Source organism: Lissotriton vulgaris, chromosome 9 (genome assembly GCF_964263255.1).
Source record: "Lissotriton vulgaris chromosome 9, aLisVul1.2, whole genome shotgun sequence".
Classification (NCBI taxonomy): Eukaryota; Metazoa; Chordata; class Amphibia; order Caudata; family Salamandridae; genus Lissotriton; species Lissotriton vulgaris.
In genome coordinates this window covers 540,148,531-540,169,613 of record NC_141697.1, presented here as the reverse complement: position 1 = coordinate 540,169,613, position 21,083 = coordinate 540,148,531, and the positions used below count along the sequence as shown (strand labels likewise).

The following is a 21,083-nucleotide window of genomic DNA, read 5'->3' as shown; positions in this document are numbered from 1 at the left end:
CCCAAACGCTCAAAAGCCTCACACCGGGCAAGCCCTCACCGGGTATATCTCTGGCTCCAAGGTAAAGCCAAATCCTGAGCATGCTAGTGCTAGGATCACAGAGCGAGAGAGAGATGGTTCAAGAGCTACTGTCTTGATAAAGGCCTGAAACGGCTAGTGCCTAAGAGTGTCTGACTTTCAGTTATGACTGATTGTGAGAGGGGAAGATGAAGTTTTTCTGCACCCAGCATGCCTTGGGATATACTTATGCAAATGAGGTGAGAGCCAGACCAATCCCATGCTACTCTGCCTAATGCTCCTTATCTGCATAAAAAGAACACTTTCACAACGGAGCAGAGTGGCGCAGCGGAAGCGTGCTGGGCCCATAACCCAGAGGTCGATGGATCGAAACCATCCTCTGCTAATTTTGCTTGATTTTACTTCCAAGGACCAAGCTGTCATTTCCACGCTACCAGCAAGGAAAAGCGCAAGCTTGTGCCAGCTATGTGAGAAAAGACTTCTCAACTATCTGTGTCTGCTGAAATACAAGAGAGGGATCGTCAAAAGCTCCACACTGTACTTTGAAAGTAAAGGCACACAATAATAAGCATGAATGACTGGTGGGACCTTCAAACACTTTTATGTGGAGGCTTTGAATTTCATTCTTCCCTTTTTTGTTCTGCTCTTATCTATCTCCTGGGCATTTCATGGAATGTTCTCTATTTCTCTTCCCTGCTTTGCTTCCCATGCTGCCTCTATGTGTTCATATCTATTATTTGTATTGCTGCTTTCCATTCTTCTCTTCTGCACAGCTTTGTCCTTGGTTTCAATCCCAGTTCCTTACCTTCTACAAAAACTTTCTATTGCTTTTCATGTTGGTATCTAAACCAAATGCACCATTGAAGCTGGTGCATGATAGTCATTGAACTCAGGGTCCTAATGTTTAGAACCGAGAGCGCAAAGATCTGAGGGCGTTGGTGGTATAGTGGTGAGCATAGCTGCCTTCCAAGCAGTTGACCCGGGTTCGATTCCCGGCCAACGCAATACAAATACTTATATATTCTGCAAGCAGGATATATTTTAAAGCAACATTTCACAAAATGGTAATATAATTAAGAGGTTAATCAGCCATTATATAAAAAATAAACAAATATGTAGGCAAGCATTTCGATCGCCCCTTCTGCTATATTCATTGTCCTAATATATGATAAGTTTCATAAAGCAGAGTCACCACTCACATGTACTGGTAAAAAAATATGTTACAGTGGGCAGACAATGAAAGGGCTGAGGCCCGACCAGACATTTTAACTCCAGCATCTCTATGTTAAAAAGCATTTCCTAGGCAATATTTAGCCTCTGAAAAAAATATGCAAGATCCAGCAATAAATCTGGCAAAAGTCCCCAACATTTTGTGCATACTTGTGCCCTCACCTGAATGTAGCACCACCTTGTAGCCGTCGGAGGTAACTGCAGCTCACAAAATGTTTCATCAGAGGGCAAGTTTAGAGGAATCCAAAAGGCAGATGTCCATGGAAAGAGCCTCCGACTGCAGCAGGAAGTTTGGATGCTTCAAATTTGCATAGCTTCCAGTCCAACGTCCTCTCATGTACCGAACGCTCCCAAACGCTCTAAAGCCTTATACCGGCAAGCCCTCACCGGGTAGATCTCTGGCTCCCAGGTAAAGCCAAATACTGAGCATGCAAGCACTAGGATCACAGAGAGAGAGAGAGACAGAGAGCGTCGGAGAGCTGTTGTCTTGTTAAAGGCCTGAAACGGCTAGTGAATAAGAGGGTCTGGACTTTCAGTTGTGACTGATTGTGAGAGGGGAAGATAAAGATTTTCTGCACCCAGCATGCCTTGCGATATACTTAGGCAAATGAGGTGAGAGCCCGACCAATCCCACGTCACTTCTCTGAATGCCTCCTCATCTGCATAAACAGAACACTTTCACAAAGGAGCAGAGTGGCGCAGCGGAAGCGTGCTGGGCCCATAACCCAGAGGTCGATGGATCGAAACCATCCTCTGCTAATTTTGCTTGATTTTCCTTCCAAGGACCAAGCTGTCATTTCCACATAGCCAGAAAGGAAAAGTGCAAGCTTGTACCAGCTATGTGAGAAAAGACTTCTCAACTATTCGTGTCTGTGTAATACAAGAGTGATCGTGAAAGGTACAACCCTGTACTTTGAAAGTAAAGACACACAATTATAACCATAAATGACTGGTGGGAGCTTCACACAACTTTCTGGGCATGCTTTGAATTTCATTCTTCCCTTTTTGTTCTGCTCTTATCTATCTCCTGGGCATTTCATGGAATGTTCTCTTTCTCTTCCCTGCTTTGCTTCCCATGCTGCCTATATATGCTCATTTCTACTATTTGTACTGTTGCTTTTCATTTCTTCTCTTCTGCACAACTTTGTCCTTGGTTTCAATCCCCAGTTCCTTACCCTCTGCAAAAAACGTTCTACTGCTTCTCATGTTGGTATCTAAACCAAATGCACCATTGAAGCTGGTGCAAGATAGTCATTGATTTCTGCAACGTAATATTTAGAACCGAGAGCTAACACATCAGAGGGCGTTGGTGGTATAGTGGTGAGCATAGCTGCTTCCCAAGCCGTTGACCCGGGTTTGATTCCCGGCCAACGCACTGAAAATACTTATATATTCTGCAAGCAGGATATATTGTAATGCAACATGTCACAAAATGGAAATTTCACGAACAGATTAATCAGCCATATATAAAAAAATAAACAAATACGTGGGCAAACATCTCAATCGCACCTTCTGCTACATACATTGTCCTAATATATGATAAGTTTCATAAAGCAGAGTCACAACACACATGTGCTGGTAATAAATTTGTTACAGTGGGCAAACAATGGAAGGGCTGAGGCCCGACCAGACATTGTAACTCCAGCATCTCTATGTTAAAAAGCATTTCTAGGCAATATCTAGCCTCTGAAAAAATATGCAAGATCCACCGATAAATCTGGCAAAAGTCCCTAACATTTTGTGCATACTTGTGCTCTCACCTGAATGTAGCGCCACCTTGTAGCTGTCGAAGGAAACTGCTGCTCACAAAATGTTTTATCAGAAGGCAAGTTGAGAGGAATCCAAGAGTCAGATGTCCATGGAAAGAACCACTCACTGAAGCAGGAATGTTGGAGGCTTCATATTCGCATAGTTTCCTGTCCAACGTCCACAACGCTCCCAAACGCTCCCAAACGCTCAAAAGCCTCACACCGGGCAAGCCCTCACCGGGTATATCTCTGGCTCCAAGGTAAAGCCAAATCCTGAGCATGCTAGTGCTAGGATCACAGAGCGAGAGAGAGATGGTTCAAGAGCTACTGTCTTGATAAAGGCCTGAAACGGCTAGTGCCTAAGAGTGTCTGACTTTCAGTTATGACTGATTGTGAGAGGGGAAGATGAAGTTTTTCTGCACCCAGCATGCCTTGGGATATACTTATGCAAATGAGGTGAGAGCCAGACCAATCCCATGCTACTCTGCCTAATGCTCCTTATCTGCATAAAAAGAACACTTTCACAACGGAGCAGAGTGGCGCAGCGGAAGCGTGCTGGGCCCATAACCCAGAGGTCGATGGATCGAAACCATCCTCTGCTAATTTTGCTTGATTTTACTTCCAAGGACCAAGCTGTCATTTCCACGCTACCAGCAAGGAAAAGCGCAAGCTTGTGCCAGCTATGTGAGAAAAGACTTCTCAACTATCTGTGTCTGCTGAAATACAAGAGAGGGATCGTCAAAAGCTCCACACTGTACTTTGAAAGTAAAGGCACACAATAATAAGCATGAATGACTGGTGGGACCTTCAAACACTTTTATGTGGAGGCTTTGAATTTCATTCTTCCCTTTTTTGTTCTGCTCTTATCTATCTCCTGGGCATTTCATGGAATGTTCTCTATTTCTCTTCCCTGCTTTGCTTCCCATGCTGCCTCTATGTGTTCATATCTATTATTTGTATTGCTGCTTTCCATTCTTCTCTTCTGCACAGCTTTGTCCTTGGTTTCAATCCCAGTTCCTTACCTTCTACAAAAACTTTCTATTGCTTTTCATGTTGGTATCTAAACCAAATGCACCATTGAAGCTGGTGCATGATAGTCATTGAACTCAGGGTCCTAATGTTTAGAACCGAGAGCGCAAAGATCTGAGGGCGTTGGTGGTATAGTGGTGAGCATAGCTGCCTTCCAAGCAGTTGACCCGGGTTCGATTCCCGGCCAACGCAATACAAATACTTATATATTCTGCAAGCAGGATATATTTTAAAGCAACATTTCACAAAATGGTAATATAATTAAGAGGTTAATCAGCCATTATATAAAAAATAAACAAATATGTAGGCAAGCATTTCGATCGCCCCTTCTGCTATATTCATTGTCCTAATATATGATAAGTTTCATAAAGCAGAGTCACCACTCACATGTACTGGTAAAAAAATATGTTACAGTGGGCAGACAATGAAAGGGCTGAGGCCCGACCAGACATTTTAACTCCAGCATCTCTATGTTAAAAAGCATTTCCTAGGCAATATTTAGCCTCTGAAAAAAATATGCAAGATCCAGCAATAAATCTGGCAAAAGTCCCCAACATTTTGTGCATACTTGTGCCCTCACCTGAATGTAGCACCACCTTGTAGCCGTCGGAGGTAACTGCAGCTCACAAAATGTTTCATCAGAGGGCAAGTTTAGAGGAATCCAAAAGGCAGATGTCCATGGAAAGAGCCTCCGACTGCAGCAGGAAGTTTGGATGCTTCAAATTTGCATAGCTTCCAGTCCAACGTCCTCTCATGTACCGAACGCTCCCAAACGCTCTAAAGCCTTATACCGGCAAGCCCTCACCGGGTAGATCTCTGGCTCCCAGGTAAAGCCAAATACTGAGCATGCAAGCACTAGGATCACAGAGAGAGAGAGAGACAGAGAGCGTCGGAGAGCTGTTGTCTTGTTAAAGGCCTGAAACGGCTAGTGAATAAGAGGGTCTGGACTTTCAGTTGTGACTGATTGTGAGAGGGGAAGATAAAGATTTTCTGCACCCAGCATGCCTTGCGATATACTTAGGCAAATGAGGTGAGAGCCCGACCAATCCCACGTCACTTCTCTGAATGCCTCCTCATCTGCATAAACAGAACACTTTCACAAAGGAGCAGAGTGGCGCAGCGGAAGCGTGCTGGGCCCATAACCCAGAGGTCGATGGATCGAAACCATCCTCTGCTAATTTTGCTTGATTTTCCTTCCAAGGACCAAGCTGTCATTTCCACATAGCCAGAAAGGAAAAGTGCAAGCTTGTGCCAGCTATGTGAGAAAAGACTTCTCAACTATTCGTGTCTGTGTAATACAAGAGTGATCGTGAAAGGTACAACCCTGTACTTTGAAAGTAAAGACACACAATTATAACCATAAATGACTGGTGGGAGCTTCACACAACTTTCTGGGCATGCTTTGAATTTCATTCTTCCCTTTTTGTTCTGCTCTTATCTATCTCCTGGGCATTTCATGGAATGTTCTCTTTCTCTTCCCTGCTTTGCTTCCCATGCTGCCTATATATGCTCATTTCTACTATTTGTACTGTTGCTTTTCATTTCTTCTCTTCTGCACAACTTTGTCCTTGGTTTCAATCCCCAGTTCCTTACCCTCTGCAAAAAACGTTCTACTGCTTCTCATGTTGGTATCTAAACCAAATGCACCATCGAAGCTGGTTCAAGATAGTCATTGATTTCTGCAACGTAATATTTAGAACCGAGAGCTAACACATCAGAGGGCGTTGGTGGTATAGTGGTGAGCATAGCTGCTTCCCAAGCAGTTGACCCGGGTTCGATTCCCGGCCAACGCACTGAAAATACTTATATATTCTGCAAGCAGGATATATTGTAATGCAACATGTCACAAAATGGAAATTTCACGAACAGATTAATCAGCCATATATAAAAAAATAAACAAATACGTGGGCAAACATCTCAATCGCACCTTCTGCTACATACATTGTCCTAATATATGATAAGTTTCATAAAGCAGAGTCACAACACACATGTGCTGGTAATAAATTTGTTACAGTGGGCAAACAATGGAAGGGCTGAGGCCCGACCAGACATTGTAACTCCAGCATCTCTATGTTAAAAAGCATTTCTAGGCAATATCTAGCCTCTGAAAAAAATATGCAAGATCCACCGATAAATCTGGCAAAAGTCCCTAACATTTTGTGCATACTTGTGCTCTCACCTGAATGTAGCGCCACCTTGTAGCTGTCGAAGGAAACTGCTGCTCACAAAATGTTTTATCAGAAGGCAAGTTGAGAGGAATCCAAGAGTCAGATGTCCATGGAAAGAACCACTCACTGAAGCAGGAATGTTGGAGGCTTCATATTCGCATAGTTTCCTGTCCAACGTCCACAACGCTCCCAAACGCTCAAAAGCCTCACACCGGGCAAGCCCTCACCGGGTATATCTCTGGCTCCAAGGTAAAGCCAAATCCTGAGCATGCTAGTGCTAGGATCACAGAGCGAGAGAGAGATGGTTCAAGAGCTACTGTCTTGATAAAGGCCTGAAACGGCTAGTGCCTAAGAGTGTCTGACTTTCAGTTATGACTGATTGTGAGAGGGGAAGATGAAGTTTTTCTGCACCCAGCATGCCTTGGGATATACTTATGCAAATGAGGTGAGAGCCAGACCAATCCCATGCTACTCAGCCTAATGCTCCTTATCTGCATAAAAAGAACACTTTCACAACGGAGCAGAGTGGCGCAGCGGAAGCGTGCTGGGCCCATAACCCAGAGGTCGATGGATCGAAACCATCCTCTGCTAATTTTGCTTGATTTTACTTCCAAGGACCAAGCTGTCATTTCCACGCTACCAGCAAGGAAAAGCGCAAGCTTGTGCCAGCTATGTGAGAAAAGACTTCTCAACTATCTGTGTCTGCTGAAATACAAGAGAGGGATCGTCAAAGGCTCCACACTGTACTTTGAAAGTAAAGGCACACAATAATAAGCATGAATGACTGGTGGGACCTTCAAACACTTTTATGTGGAGGCTTTGAATTTCATTCTTCCCTTTTTTGTTCTGCTCTTATCTATCTCCTGGGCATTTCATGGAATGTTCTCTATTTCTCTTCCCTGCTTTGCTTCCCATGCTGCCTCTATGTGTTCATATCTATTATTTGTATTGCTGCTTTCCATTCTTCTCTTCTGCACAGCTTTGTCCTTGGTTTCAATCCCAGTTCCTTACCCTCTACAAAAACTTTCTATTGCTTTTCATGTTGGTATCTAAACCAAATGCACCATTGAAGCTGGTGCATGATAGTCATTGAACTCAGGGTCCTAATGTTTAGAACCGAGAGCGCAAAGATCAGAGGGCGTTGGTGGTATAGTGGTGAGCATAGCTGCCTTCCAAGCAGTTGACCCGGGTTCGATTCCCGGCCAACGCAGTACAAATACTTATATATTCTGCAAGCAGGATATATTTTAAAGCAACATTTCACAAAATGGTAATATAATTAAGAGGTTAATCAGCCATTATATAAAAAATAAACAAATATGTAGGCAAGCATTTCGATCGCCCCTTCTGCTATATTCATTGTCCTAATATATGATAAGTTTCATAAAGCAGAGTCACCACTCACATGTACTGGTAAAAAAATATGTTACAGTGGGCAGACAATGAAAGGGCTGAGGCCCAACCAGACCTTTTAACTCCAGCATCTCTATGTTAAAAAGCATTTCCTAGGCAATATTTAGCCTCTGAAAAAAATATGCAAGATCCAGCAATAAATCTGGCAAAAGTCCCCAACATTTTGTGCATACTTGTGCCCTCACCTGAATGTAGCACCACCTTGTAGCCGTCGGAGGTAACTGCAGCTCACAAAATGTTTCATCAGAGGGCAAGTTTAGAGGAATCCAAAAGGCAGATGTCCATGGAAAGAGCCTCCGACTGCAGCAGGAAGTTTGGATGCTTCAAATTTGCATAGCTTCCAGTCCAACGTCCTCTCATGTACCGAACGCTCCCAAACGCTCTAAAGCCTTATACCGGCAAGCCCTCACCGGGTAGATCTCTGGCTCCCAGGAAAAGCCAAATACTGAGCATGCAAGCACTAGGATCACAGAGAGAGAGAGAGACAGAGAGCGTCGGAGAGCTGTTGTCTTGTTAAAGGCCTGAAACGGCTAGTGCCTAAGAGGGTCTGGACTTTCAGTTGTGACTGATTGTGAGAGGGGAAGATAAAGATTTTCTGCACCCAGCATGCCTTGCGATATACTTAGGCAAATGAGGTGAGAGCCCGACCAATCCCACGTCACTTCTCTGAATGCCTCCTCATCTGCATAAAGAGAACACTTTCACAAAGGAGCAGAGTGGCGCAGCGGAAGCGTGCTGGGCCCATAACCCAGAGGTCGATGGATCGAAACCATCCTCTGCTAATTTTGCTTGATTTTCCTTCCAAGGACCAAGCTGTCATTTCCACATAGCCAGAAAGGAAAAGTGCAAGCTTGTGCCAGCTATGTGAGAAAAGACTTCTCAACTATTCGTGTCTGTGTAATACAAGAGTGATCGTGAAAGGTACAACCCTGTACTTTGAAAGTAAAGACACACAATTATAACCATAAATGACTGACTGGTGGGAGCTTCACACAACTTTCTGGGCATGCTTTGAATTTCATTCTTCCCTTTTTGTTCTGCTCTTATATATCTCCTGGGCATTTCATGGAATGTTCTCTTTCTCTTCCCTGCTTTGCTTCCCATGCTGCCTATATATGCTCATTTCTACTATTTGTACTGTTGCTTTTCATTTCTTCTCTTCTGCACAACTTTGTCCTTGGTTTCAATCCCCAGTTCCTTACCCTCTGCAAAAAACGTTCTACTGCTTCTCATGTTGGTATCTAAACCAAATGCACCATTGAAGCTGGTGCAAGATAGTCATTGATTTCTGCAACGTAATATTTAGAACCGAGAGCTAACACATCAGAGGGCGTTGGTGGTATAGTGGTGAGCATAGCTGCTTCCCAAGCAGTTGACCCGGGTTCGATTCCCGGCCAACGCACTGAAAATACTTATATATTCTGCAAGCAGGATATATTGTAATGCAACATGTCACAAAATGGAAATTTCACGAACAGATTAATCAGCCATATATAAACAAATACGTGGGCAAACATCTCAATTGCACCTTCTGCTACATACATTGTCCTAATATATGATAAGTTTCATAAAGCAGAGTCACAACACACATGTGCTGGTAATAAATTTGTTACAGTGGGCAAACAATGGAAGGGCTGAGGCCCGACCAGACATTGTAACTCCAGCATCTCTATGTTAAAAAGCATTTCTAGGCAATATCTAGCCTCTGAAAAAATATGCAAGATCCACCGATAAATCTGGCAAAAGTCCCTAACATTTTGTGCATACTTGTGCTCTCACCTGAATGTAGCGCCACCTTGTAGCTGTCGAAGGAAACTGCTGCTCACAAAATGTTTTATCAGAAGGCAAGTTGAGAGGAATCCAAGAGTCAGATGTCCATGGAAAGAACCACTCACTGAAGCAGGAATGTTGGAGGCTTCATATTCGCATAGTTTCCTGTCCAACGTCCACTCACGTCCCGAACGCTCCCAAACGCTCAAAAGCCTCACACCGGGCAAGCCCTCACCGGGTATATCTCTGGCTCCAAGGTAAAGCCAAATCCTGAGCATGCTAGTGCTAGGATCACAGAGCGAGAGAGAGATGGTTCAAGAGCTACTGTCTTGATAAAGGCCTGAAACGGCTAGTGCCTAAGAGTGTCTGACTTTCAGTTATGACTGATTGTGAGAGGGGAAGATGAAGTTTTTCTGCACCCAGCATGCCTTGGGATATACTTATGCAAATGAGGTGAGAGCCAGACCAATCCCATGCTACTCTGCCTAATGCTCCTTATCTGCATAAAAAGAACACTTTCACAACGGAGCAAAGTGGCGCAGCGGAAGCGTGCTGGGCCCATAACCCAGAGGTCGATGGATCGAAACCATCCTCTGCTAATTTTGCTTGATTTTACTTCCAAGGACCAAGCTGTCATTTCCACGCTACCAGCAAGGAAAAGCGCAAGCTTGTGCCAGCTATGTGAGAAAAGACTTCTCAACTATCTGTGTCTGCTGAAATACAAGAGAGGGATCGTCAAAAGCTCCACACTGTACTTTGAAAGTAAAGGCACACAATAATAAGCATGAATGACTGGTGGGACCTTCAAACACTTTTATGTGGAGGCTTTGAATTTCATTCTTCCCTTTTTTGTTCTGCTCTTATCTATCTCCTGGGCATTTCATGGAATGTTCTCTATTTCTCTTCCCTGCTTTGCTTCCCATGCTGCCTCTATGTGTTCATATCTATTATTTGTATTGCTGCTTTCCATTCTTCTCTTCTGCACAGCTTTGTCCTTGGTTTCAATCCCAGTTCCTTACCCTCTACAAAAACTTTCTATTGCTTTTCATGTTGGTATCTAAACCAAATGCACCATTGAAGCTGGTGCATGATAGTCATTGAACTCAGGGTCCTAATGTTTAGAACCGAGAGCGCAAAGATCAGAGGGCGTTGGTGGTATAGTGGTGAGCATAGCTGCCTTCCAAGCAGTTGACCCGGGTTCGATTCCCGGCCAACGCAGTACAAATACTTATATATTCTGCAAGCAGGATATATTTTAAAGCAACATTTCACAAAATGGTAATATAATTAAGAGGTTAATCAGCCATTATATAAAAAATAAACAAATATGTAGGCAAGCATTTCGATCGCCCCTTCTGCTATATTCATTGTCCTAATATATGATAAGTTTCATAAAGCAGAGTCACCACTCACATGTACTGGTAAAAAAATATGTTACAGTGGGCAGACAATGAAAGGGCTGAGGCCCGACCAGACATTTTAACTCCAGCATCTCTATGTTAAAAAGCATTTCCTAGGCAATATTTAGCCTCTGAAAAAAATATGCAAGGTCCAGCAATAAATCTGGCAAAAGTCCCCAACATTTTGTGCATACTTGTGCCCTCACCTGAATGTAGCACCACCTTGTAGCCGTCGGAGGTAACTGCAGCTCACAAAATGTTTCATCAGAGGGCAAGTTTAGAGGAATCCAAAAGGCAGATGTCCATGGAAAGAGCCTCCGACTGCAGCAGGAAGTTTGGATGCTTCAAATTTGCATAGCTTCCAGTCCAACGTCCTCTCATGTACCGAACGCTCCCAAACGCTCTAAAGCCTTATACCGGCAAGCCCTCACCGGGTAGATCTCTGGCTCCCAGGAAAAGCCAAATACTGAGCATGCAAGCACTAGGATCACAGAGAGAGAGAGAGACAGAGAGCGTCGGAGAGCTGTTGTCTTGTTAAAGGCCTGAAACGGCTAGTGCCTAAGAGGGTCTGGACTTTCAGTTGTGACTGATTGTGAGAGGGGAAGATAAAGATTTTCTGCACCCAGCATGCCTTGCGATATACTTAGGCAAATGAGGTGAGAGCCCGACCAATCCCACGTCACTTCTCTGAATGCCTCCTCATCTGCATAAAGAGAACACTTTCACAAAGGAGCAGAGTGGCGCAGCGGAAGCGTGCTGGGCCCATAACCCAGAGGTCGATGGATCGAAACCATCCTCTGCTAATTTTGCTTGATTTTCCTTCCAAGGACCAAGCTGTCATTTCCACATAGCCAGAAAGGAAAAGTGCAAGCTTGTGCCAGCTATGTGAGAAAAGACTTCTCAACTATTCGTGTCTGTGTAATACAAGAGTGATCGTGAAAGGTACAACCCTGTACTTTGAAAGTAAAGACACACAATTATAACCATAAATGACTGACTGGTGGGAGCTTCACACAACTTTCTGGGCATGCTTTGAATTTCATTCTTCCCTTTTTGTTCTGCTCTTATCTATCTCCTGGGCATTTCATGGAATGTTCTCTTTCTCTTCCCTGCTTTGCTTCCCATGCTGCCTATATATGCTCATTTCTACTATTTGTACTGTTGCTTTTCATTTCTTCTCTTCTGCACAACTTTGTCCTTGGTTTCAATCCCCAGTTCCTTACCCTCTGCAAAAAACGTTCTACTGCTTCTCATGTTGGTATCTAAACCAAATGCACCATTGAAGCTGGTGCAAGATAGTCATTGATTTCTGCAACGTAATATTTAGAACCGAGAGCTAACACATCAGAGGGCGTTGGTGGTATAGTGGTGAGCATAGCTGCTTCCCAAGCAGTTGACCCGGGTTCGATTCCCGGCCAACGCACTGAAAATACTTATATATTCTGCAAGCAGGATATATTGTAATGCAACATGTCACAAAATGGAAATTTCACGAACAGATTAATCAGCCATATATAAAAAAATAAACAAATACGTGGGCAAACATCTCAATCGCACCTTCTGCTACATACATTGTCCTAATATATGATAAGTTTCATAAAGCAGAGTCACAACACACATGTGCTGGTAATAAATTTGTTACAGTGGGCAAACAATGGAAGGGCTGAGGCCCGACCAGACATTGTAACTCCAGCATCTCTATGTTAAAAAGCATTTCTAGGCAATATCTAGCCTCTGAAAAAATATGCAAGATCCACCGATAAATCTGGCAAAAGTCCCTAACATTTTGTGCATACTTGTGCTCTCACCTGAATGTAGCGCCACCTTGTAGCTGTCGAAGGAAACTGCTGCTCACAAAATGTTTTATCAGAAGGCAAGTTGAGAGGAATCCAAGAGTCAGATGTCCATGGAAAGAACCACTCACTGAAGCAGGAATGTTGGAGGCTTCATATTCGCATAGTTTCCTGTCCAACGTCCACAACGCTCCCAAACGCTCAAAAGCCTCACACCGGGCAAGCCCTCACCGGGTATATCTCTGGCTCCAAGGTAAAGCCAAATCCTGAGCATGCTAGTGCTAGGATCACAGAGCGAGAGAGAGATGGTTCAAGAGCTACTGTCTTGATAAAGGCCTGAAACGGCTAGTGCCTAAGAGTGTCTGACTTTCAGTTATGACTGATTGTGAGAGGGGAAGATGAAGTTTTTCTGCACCCAGCATGCCTTGGGATATACTTATGCAAATGAGGTGAGAGCCAGACCAATCCCATGCTACTCTGCCTAATGCTCCTTATCTGCATAAAAAGAACACTTTCACAACGGAGCAGAGTGGCGCAGCGGAAGCGTGCTGGGCCCATAACCCAGAGGTCGATGGATCGAAACCATCCTCTGCTAATTTTGCTTGATTTTACTTCCAAGGACCAAGCTGTCATTTCCACGCTACCAGCAAGGAAAAGCGCAAGCTTGTGCCAGCTATGTGAGAAAAGACTTCTCAACTATCTGTGTCTGCTGAAATACAAGAGAGGGATCGTCAAAAGCTCCACACTGTACTTTGAAAGTAAAGGCACACAATAATAAGCATGAATGACTGGTGGGACCTTCAAACACTTTTATGTGGAGGCTTTGAATTTCATTCTTCCCTTTTTTGTTCTGCTCTTATCTATCTCCTGGGCATTTCATGGAATGTTCTCTATTTCTCTTCCCTGCTTTGCTTCCCATGCTGCCTCTATGTGTTCATATCTATTATTTGTATTGCTGCTTTCCATTCTTCTCTTCTGCACAGCTTTGTCCTTGGTTTCAATCCCAGTTCCTTACCCTCTACAAAAACTTTCTATTGCTTTTCATGTTGGTATCTAAACCAAATGCACCATTGAAGCTGGTGCATGATAGTCATTGAACTCAGGGTCCTAATGTTTAGAACCGAGAGCGCAAAGATCAGAGGGCGTTGGTGGTATAGTGGTGAGCATAGCTGCCTTCCAAGCAGTTGACCCGGGTTCGATTCCCGGCCAACGCAGTACAAATACTTATATATTCTGCAAGCAGGATATATTTTAAAGCAACATTTCACAAAATGGTAATATAATTAAGAGGTTAATCAGCCATTATATAAAAAATAAACAAATATGTAGGCAAGCATTTCGATCGCCCCTTCTGCTATATTCATTGTCCTAATATATGATAAGTTTCATAAAGCAGAGTCACCACTCACATGTACTGGTAAAAAAATATGTTACAGTGGGCAGACAATGAAAGGGCTGAGGCCCGACCAGACATTTTAACTCCAGCATCTCTATGTTAAAAAGCATTTCCTAGGCAATATTTAGCCTCTGAAAAAAATATGCAAGATCCAGCAATAAATCTGGCAAAAGTCCCCAACATTTTGTGCATACTTGTGCCCTCACCTGAATGTAGCACCACCTTGTAGCCGTCGGAGGTAACTGCAGCTCACAAAATGTTTCATCAGAGGGCAAGTTTAGAGGAATCCAAAAGGCAGATGTCCATGGAAAGAGCCTCCGACTGCAGCAGGAAGTTTGGATGCTTCAAATTTGCATAGCTTCCAGTCCAACGTCCTCTCATGTACCGAACGCTCCCAAACGCTCTAAATCCTTATACCGGCAAGCCCTCACCGGGTAGATCTCTGGCTCCCAGGAAAAGCCAAATACTGAGCATGCAAGCACTAGGATCACAGAGAGAGAGAGAGACAGAGAGCGTCGGAGAGCTGTTGTCTTGTTAAAGGCCTGAAACGGCTAGTGCCTAAGAGGGTCTGGACTTTCAGTTGTGACTGATTGTGAGAGGGGAAGATAAAGATTTTCTGCACCCAGCATGCCTTGCGATATACTTAGGCAAATGAGGTGAGAGCCCGACCAATCCCACGTCACTTCTCTGAATGCCTCCTCATCTGCATAAAGAGAACACTTTCACAAAGGAGCAGAGTGGCGCAGCGGAAGCGTGCTGGGCCCATAACCCAGAGGTCGATGGATCGAAACCATCCTCTGCTAATTTTGCTTGATTTTCCTTCCAAGGACCAAGCTGTCATTTCCACATAGCCAGAAAGGAAAAGTGCAAGCTTGTGCCAGCTATGTGAGAAAAGACTTCTCAACTATTCGTGTCTGTGTAATACAAGAGTGATCGTGAAAGGTACAACCCTGTACTTTGAAAGTAAAGACACACAATTATAACCATAAATGACTGACTGGTGGGAGCTTCACACAACTTTCTGGGCATGCTTTGAATTTCATTCTTCCCTTTTTGTTCTGCTCTTATCTATCTCCTGGGCATTTCATGGAATGTTCTCTTTCTCTTCCCTGCTTTGCTTCCCATGCTGCCTATATATGCTCATTTCTACTATTTGTACTGTTGCTTTTCATTTCTTCTCTTCTGCACAGCTTTGTCCTTGGTTTCAATCCCCAGTTCCTTACCCTCTGCAAAAAACGTTCTACTGCTTCTCATGTTGGTATCTAAACCAAATGCACCATTGAAGCTGGTGCAAGATAGTCATTGATTTCTGCAACGTAATATTTAGAACCGAGAGCTAACACATCAGAGGGCGTTGGTGGTATAGTGGTGAGCATAGCTGCTTCCCAAGCAGTTGACCCGGGTTCGATTCCCGGCCAACGCACTGAAAATACTTATATATTCTGCAAGCAGGATATATTGTAATGCAACATGTCACAAAATGGAAATTTCACGAACAGATTAATCAGCCATATATAAAAAAATAAACAAATACGTGGGCAAACATCTCAATCGCACCTTCTGCTACATACATTGTCCTAATATATGATAAGTTTCATAAAGCAGAGTCACAACACACATGTGCTGGTAATAAATTTGTTACAGTGGGCAAACAATGGAAGGGCTGAGGCCCGACCAGACATTGTAACTCCAGCATCTCTATGTTAAAAAGCATTTCTAGGCAATATCTAGCCTCTGAAAAAATATGCAAGATCCACCGATAAATCTGGCAAAAGTCCCTAACATTTTGTGCATACTTGTGCTCTCACCTGAATGTAGCGCCACCTTGTAGCTGTCGAAGGAAACTGCTGCTCACAAAATGTTTTATCAGAAGGCAAGTTGAGAGGAATCCAAGAGTCAGATGTCCATGGAAAGAACCACTCACTGAAGCAGGAATGTTGGAGGCTTCATATTCGCATAGTTTCCTGTCCAACGTCCACTCACGTCCCGAACGCTCCCAAACGCTCAAAAGCCTCACACCGGGCAAGCCCTCACCGGGTATATCTCTGGCTCCAAGGTAAAGCCAAATCCTGAGCATGCTAGTGCTAGGATCACAGAGCGAGAGAGAGATGGTTCAAGAGCTACTGTCTTGATAAAGGCCTGAAACGGCTAGTGCCTAAGAGTGTCTGACTTTCAGTTATGACTGATTGTGAGAGGGGAAGATGAAGTTTTTCTGCACCCAGCATGCCTTGGGATATACTTATGCAAATGAGGTGAGAGCCAGACCAATCCCATGCTACTCTGCCTAATGCTCCTTATCTGCATAAAAAGAACACTTTCACAACGGAGCAGAGTGGCGCAGCGGAAGCGTGCTGGGCCCATAACCCAGAGGTCGATGGATCGAAACCATCCTCTGCTAATTTTGCTTGATTTTACTTCCAAGGACCAAGCTGTCATTTCCACGCTACCAGCAAGGAAAAGCGCAAGCTTGTGCCAGCTATGTGAGAAAAGACTTCTCAACTATCTGTGTCTGCTGAAATACAAGAGAGGGATCGTCAAAGGCTCCACACTGTACTTTGAAAGTAAAGGCACACAATAATAAGCATGAATGACTGGTGGGACCTTCAAACACTTTTATGTGGAGGCTTTGAATTTCATTCTTCCCTTTTTTGTTCTGCTCTTATCTATCTCCTGGGCATTTCATGGAATGTTCTCTATTTCTCTTCCCTGCTTTGCTTCCCATGCTGCCTCTATGTGTTCATATCTATTATTTGTATTGCTGCTTTCCATTCTTCTCTTCTGCACAGCTTTGTCCTTGGTTTCAATCCCAGTTCCTTACCCTCTACAAAAACTTTCTATTGCTTTTCATGTTGGTATCTAAACCAAATGCACCATTGAAGCTGGTGCATGATAGTCATTGAACTCAGGGTCCTAATGTTTAGAACCGAGAGCGCAAAGATCAGAGGGCGTTGGTGGTATAGTGGTGAGCATAGCTGCCTTCCAAGCAGTTGACCCGGGTTCGATTCCCGGCCAACGCAGTACAAATACTTATATATTCTGCAAGCAGGATATATTTTAAAGCAACATTTCACAAAATGGTAATATAATTAAGAGGTTAATCAGCCATTATATAAAGAATAAACAAATATGTAGGCAAGCATTTCGATCGCCCCTTCTGCTATATTCATTGTCCTAATATATGATAAGTTTCATAAAGCAGAGTCACCACTCACATGTACTGGTAAAAAAATATGTTACAGTGGGCAGACAATGAAAGGGCTGAGGCCCAACCAGACCTTTTAACTCCAGCATCTCTATGTTAAAAAGCATTTCCTAGGCAATATTTAGCCTCTGAAAAAAATATGCAAGATCCAGCAATAAATCTGGCAAAAGTCCCCAACATTTTGTGCATACTTGTGCCCTCACCTGAATGTAGCACCACCTTGTAGCCGTCGGAGGTAACTGCAGCTCACAAAATGTTTCATCAGAGGGCAAGTTTAGAGGAATCCAAAAGGCAGATGTCCATGGAAAGAGCCTCCGACTGCAGCAGGAAGTTTGGATGCTTCAAATTTGCATAGCTTCCAGTCCAACGTCCTCTCATGTACCGAACGCTCCCAAACGCTCTAAAGCCTTATACCGGCAAGCCCTCACCGGGTAGATCTCTGGCTCCCAGGAAAAGCCAAATACTGAGCATGCAAGCACTAGGATCACAGAGAGAGAGAGAGACAGAGAGCGTCGGAGAGCTGTTGTCTTGTTAAAGGCCTGAAACGGCTAGTGCCTAAGAGGGTCTGGACTTTCAGTTGTGACTGATTGTGAGAGGGGAAGATAAAGATTTTCTGCACCCAGCATGCCTTGCGATATACTTAGGCAAATGAGGTGAGAGCCCGACCAATCCCACGTCACTTCTCTGAATGCCTCCTCATCTGCATAAAGAGAACACTTTCACAAAGGAGCAGAGTGGCGCAGCGGAAGCGTGCTGGGCCCATAACCCAGAGGTCGATGGATCGAAACCATCCTCTGCTAATTTTGCTTGATTTTCCTTCCAAGGACCAAGCTGTCATTTCCACATAGCCAGAAAGGAAAAGTGCAAGCTTGTGCCAGCTATGTGAGAAAAGACTTCTCAACTATTCGTGTCTGTGTAATACAAGAGTGATCGTGAAAGGTACAACCCTGTACTTTGAAAGTAAAGACACACAATTATAACCATAAATGACTGACTGGTGGGAGCTTCACACAACTTTCTGGGCATGCTTTGAATTTCATTCTTCCCTTTTTGTTCTGCTCTTATCTATCTCCTGGGCATTTCATGGAATGTTCTCTTTCTCTTCCCTGCTTTGCTTCCCATGCTGCCTATATATGCTCATTTCTACTATTTGTACTGTTGCTTTTCATTTCTTCTCTTCTGCACAACTTTGTCCTTGGTTTCAATCCCCAGTTCCTTACCCTCTGCAAAAAACGTTCTACTGCTTCTCATGTTGGTATCTAAACCAAATGCACCATTGAAGCTGGTGCAAGATAGTCATTGATTTCTGCAACGTAATATTTAGAACCGAGAGCTAACACATCAGAGGGCGTTGGTGGTATAGTGGTGAGCATAGCTGCTTCCCAAGCAGTTGACCCGGGTTCGATTCCCGGCCAACGCACTGAAAATACTTATATATTCTGCAAGCAGGATATATTGTAATGCAACATGTCACAAAATGGAAATTTCACGAACAGATTAATCAGCCATATATAAAAAAATAAACAAATACGTGGGCAAACATCTCAATCGCACCTTCTGCTACATACATTGTCCTAATATATGATAAGTTTCATAAAGCAGAGTCACAACACACATGTGCTGGTAATAAATTTGTTACAGTGGGCAAACAATGGAAGGGCTGAGGCCCGACCAGACATTGTAACTCCAGCATCTCTATGTTAAAAAGCATTTCTAGGCAATATCTAGCCTCTGAAAAAATATGCAAGATCCACCGATAAATCTGGCAAAAGTCCCTAACATTTTGTGCATACTTGTGCTCTCACCTGAATGTAGCGCCACCTTGTAGCTGTCGAAGGAAACTGCTGCTCACAAAATGTTTTATCAGAAGGCAAGTTGAGAGGAATCCAAGAGTCAGATGTCCATGGAAAGAACCACTCACTGAAGCAGGAATGTTGGAGGCTTCATATTCGCATAGTTTCCTGTCCAACGTCCACTCACGTCCCGAACGCTCCCAAACGCTCAAAAGCCTCACACCGGGCAAGCCCTCACCGGGTATATCTCTGGCTCCAAGGTAAAGCCAAATCCTGAGCATGCTAGTGCTAGGATCACAGAGCGAGAGAGAGATGGTTCAAGAGCTACTGTCTTGATAAAGGCCTGAAACGGCTAGTGCCTAAGAGTGTCTGACTTTCAGTTATGACTGATTGTGAGAGGGGAAGATGAAGTTTTTCTGCACCCAGCATGCCTTGGGATATACTTATGCAAATGAGGTGAGAGCCAGACCAATCCCATGCTACTCTGCCTAATGCTCCTTATCTGCATAAAAAGAACACTTTCACAACGGAGCAGAGTGGCGCAGCGGAAGCGTGCTGGGCCCATAACCCAGAGGTCGATGGATCGAAACCATCCTCTGCTAATTTTGCTTGATTTTACTTCCAAGGACCAAGCTGTCATTTCCACGCTACCAGCAAGGAAAAGCGCAAGCTTGTGCCAGCTATGTGAGAAAAGACTTCTCAACTATCTGTGTCTGCTGAAATACAAGAGAGGGATCGTCAAAAGCTCCACACTGTACTTTGAAAGTAAAGGCACACAATAATAAGCATGAATGACTGGTGGGACCTTCAAACACTTTTATGTGGAGGCTTTGAATTTCATTCTTCCCTTTTTTGTTCTGCTCTTATCTATCTCCTGGGCATTTCATGGAATGTTCTCTATTTCTCTTCCCTGCTTTGCTTCCCATGCTGCCTCTATGTGTTCATATCTATTATTTGTATTGCTGCTTTCCATTCTTCTCTTCTGCACAGCTTTGTCCTTGGTTTCAATCCCAGTTCCTTACCTTCTACAAAAACTTTCTATTGCTTTTCATGTTGGTATCTAAACCAAATGCACCATTGAAGCTGGTGCATGATAGTCATTGAACTCAGGGTCCTAATGTTTAGAACCGAGAGCGCAAAGATCTGAGGGCGTTGGTGGTATAGTGGTGAGCATAGCTGCCTTCCAAGCAGTTGACCCGGGTTCGATTCCCGGCCAACGCAATACAAATGCTTATATATTCTGCAAGCAGGATATATTTTAAAGCAACATTTCACAAAATGGTAATATAATTAAGAGGTTAATCAGCCATTATATAAAAAATAAACAAATATGTAGGCAAGCATTTCGATCGCCCCTTCTGCTATATTCATTGTCCTAATATATGATAAGTTTCATAAAGCAGAGTCACCACTCACATGTACTGGTAAAAAAATATGTTACAGTGGGCAGACAATGAAAGGGCTGAGGCCCGACCAGACATTTTAACTCCAGCATCTCTATGTTAAAAAGCATTTCCTAGGCAATATTTAGCCTCTGAAAAAAATATGCAAGATCCAGCAATAAATCTGGCAAAAGTCCCCAACATTTTGTGCATACTTGTGCCCTCACCTGAATGTAGCACCACCTTGTAGCCGTCGGAGGTAACTGCAGCTCACAAAATGTTTCATCAGAGGGCAAGTTTAGAGGAATCCAAAAGGCAGATGTCCATGGAAAGAGCCTCCGACTGCAGCAGGAAGTTTGGATGCTTCAAATTTGCATAGCTTCCAGTCCAACGTCCTCTCATGTACCGAACGCTCCCAAACGCTCTAAAGCCTTATACCGGCAAGCCCTCACCGGGTAGATCTCTGGCTCCCAGGTAAAGCCAAATACTGAGCATGCAAGCACTAGGATCACAGAGAGAGAGAGAGACAGAGAGCGTCGGAGAGCTGTTGTCTTGTTAAAGGCCTGAAACGGCTAGTGAATAAGAGGGTCTGGACTTTCAGTTGTGACTGATTGTGAGAGGGGAAGATAAAGATTTTCTGCACCCAGCATGCCTTGCGATATACTTAGGCAAATGAGGTGAGAGCCCGACCAATCCCACGTCACTTCTCTGAATGCCTCCTCATCTGCATAAACAGAACAC

The 21,083-nt window shown here is 43.8% G+C and overlaps 12 non-coding genes across 12 annotated transcripts; all 12 read left to right on the top strand.

Moving 5' to 3' along the window:
- The first annotated feature begins 950 nt into the window (after positions 1-950).
- On the top strand, positions 951-1,022 carry TRNAG-UCC (transfer RNA glycine (anticodon UCC)). The gene has a single exon. It is a non-coding gene; the product is annotated as a tRNA-Gly (tRNA).
- Positions 1,023-4,145: 3,123 nt separating this feature from the next.
- On the top strand, positions 4,146-4,217 carry TRNAG-UCC (transfer RNA glycine (anticodon UCC)). Its single transcript has one exon. It is a non-coding gene; the product is annotated as a tRNA-Gly (tRNA).
- Positions 4,218-5,746: 1,529 nt separating this feature from the next.
- TRNAG-CCC (transfer RNA glycine (anticodon CCC)) lies at positions 5,747-5,818 on the top strand. Its single transcript has one exon. It is a non-coding gene; the product is annotated as a tRNA-Gly (tRNA).
- Positions 5,819-7,331: 1,513 nt separating this feature from the next.
- TRNAG-UCC (transfer RNA glycine (anticodon UCC)) lies at positions 7,332-7,403 on the top strand. The gene has a single exon. It is a non-coding gene; the product is annotated as a tRNA-Gly (tRNA).
- A 1,533-nt stretch (positions 7,404-8,936) lies between these two features.
- On the top strand, positions 8,937-9,008 carry TRNAG-CCC (transfer RNA glycine (anticodon CCC)). The gene has a single exon. It is a non-coding gene; the product is annotated as a tRNA-Gly (tRNA).
- A 1,514-nt stretch (positions 9,009-10,522) lies between these two features.
- On the top strand, positions 10,523-10,594 carry TRNAG-UCC (transfer RNA glycine (anticodon UCC)). Its single transcript has one exon. It is a non-coding gene; the product is annotated as a tRNA-Gly (tRNA).
- A 1,533-nt stretch (positions 10,595-12,127) lies between these two features.
- TRNAG-CCC (transfer RNA glycine (anticodon CCC)) lies at positions 12,128-12,199 on the top strand. Its single transcript has one exon. It is a non-coding gene; the product is annotated as a tRNA-Gly (tRNA).
- A 1,512-nt stretch (positions 12,200-13,711) lies between these two features.
- On the top strand, positions 13,712-13,783 carry TRNAG-UCC (transfer RNA glycine (anticodon UCC)). Its single transcript has one exon. It is a non-coding gene; the product is annotated as a tRNA-Gly (tRNA).
- A 1,533-nt stretch (positions 13,784-15,316) lies between these two features.
- TRNAG-CCC (transfer RNA glycine (anticodon CCC)) lies at positions 15,317-15,388 on the top strand. The gene has a single exon. It is a non-coding gene; the product is annotated as a tRNA-Gly (tRNA).
- A 1,522-nt stretch (positions 15,389-16,910) lies between these two features.
- On the top strand, positions 16,911-16,982 carry TRNAG-UCC (transfer RNA glycine (anticodon UCC)). The gene has a single exon. It is a non-coding gene; the product is annotated as a tRNA-Gly (tRNA).
- Positions 16,983-18,515: 1,533 nt separating this feature from the next.
- Positions 18,516-18,587, top strand: TRNAG-CCC (transfer RNA glycine (anticodon CCC)). The gene has a single exon. It is a non-coding gene; the product is annotated as a tRNA-Gly (tRNA).
- A 1,522-nt stretch (positions 18,588-20,109) lies between these two features.
- Positions 20,110-20,181, top strand: TRNAG-UCC (transfer RNA glycine (anticodon UCC)). Its single transcript has one exon. It is a non-coding gene; the product is annotated as a tRNA-Gly (tRNA).
- The last annotated feature ends 902 nt before the right edge of the window (positions 20,182-21,083 follow it).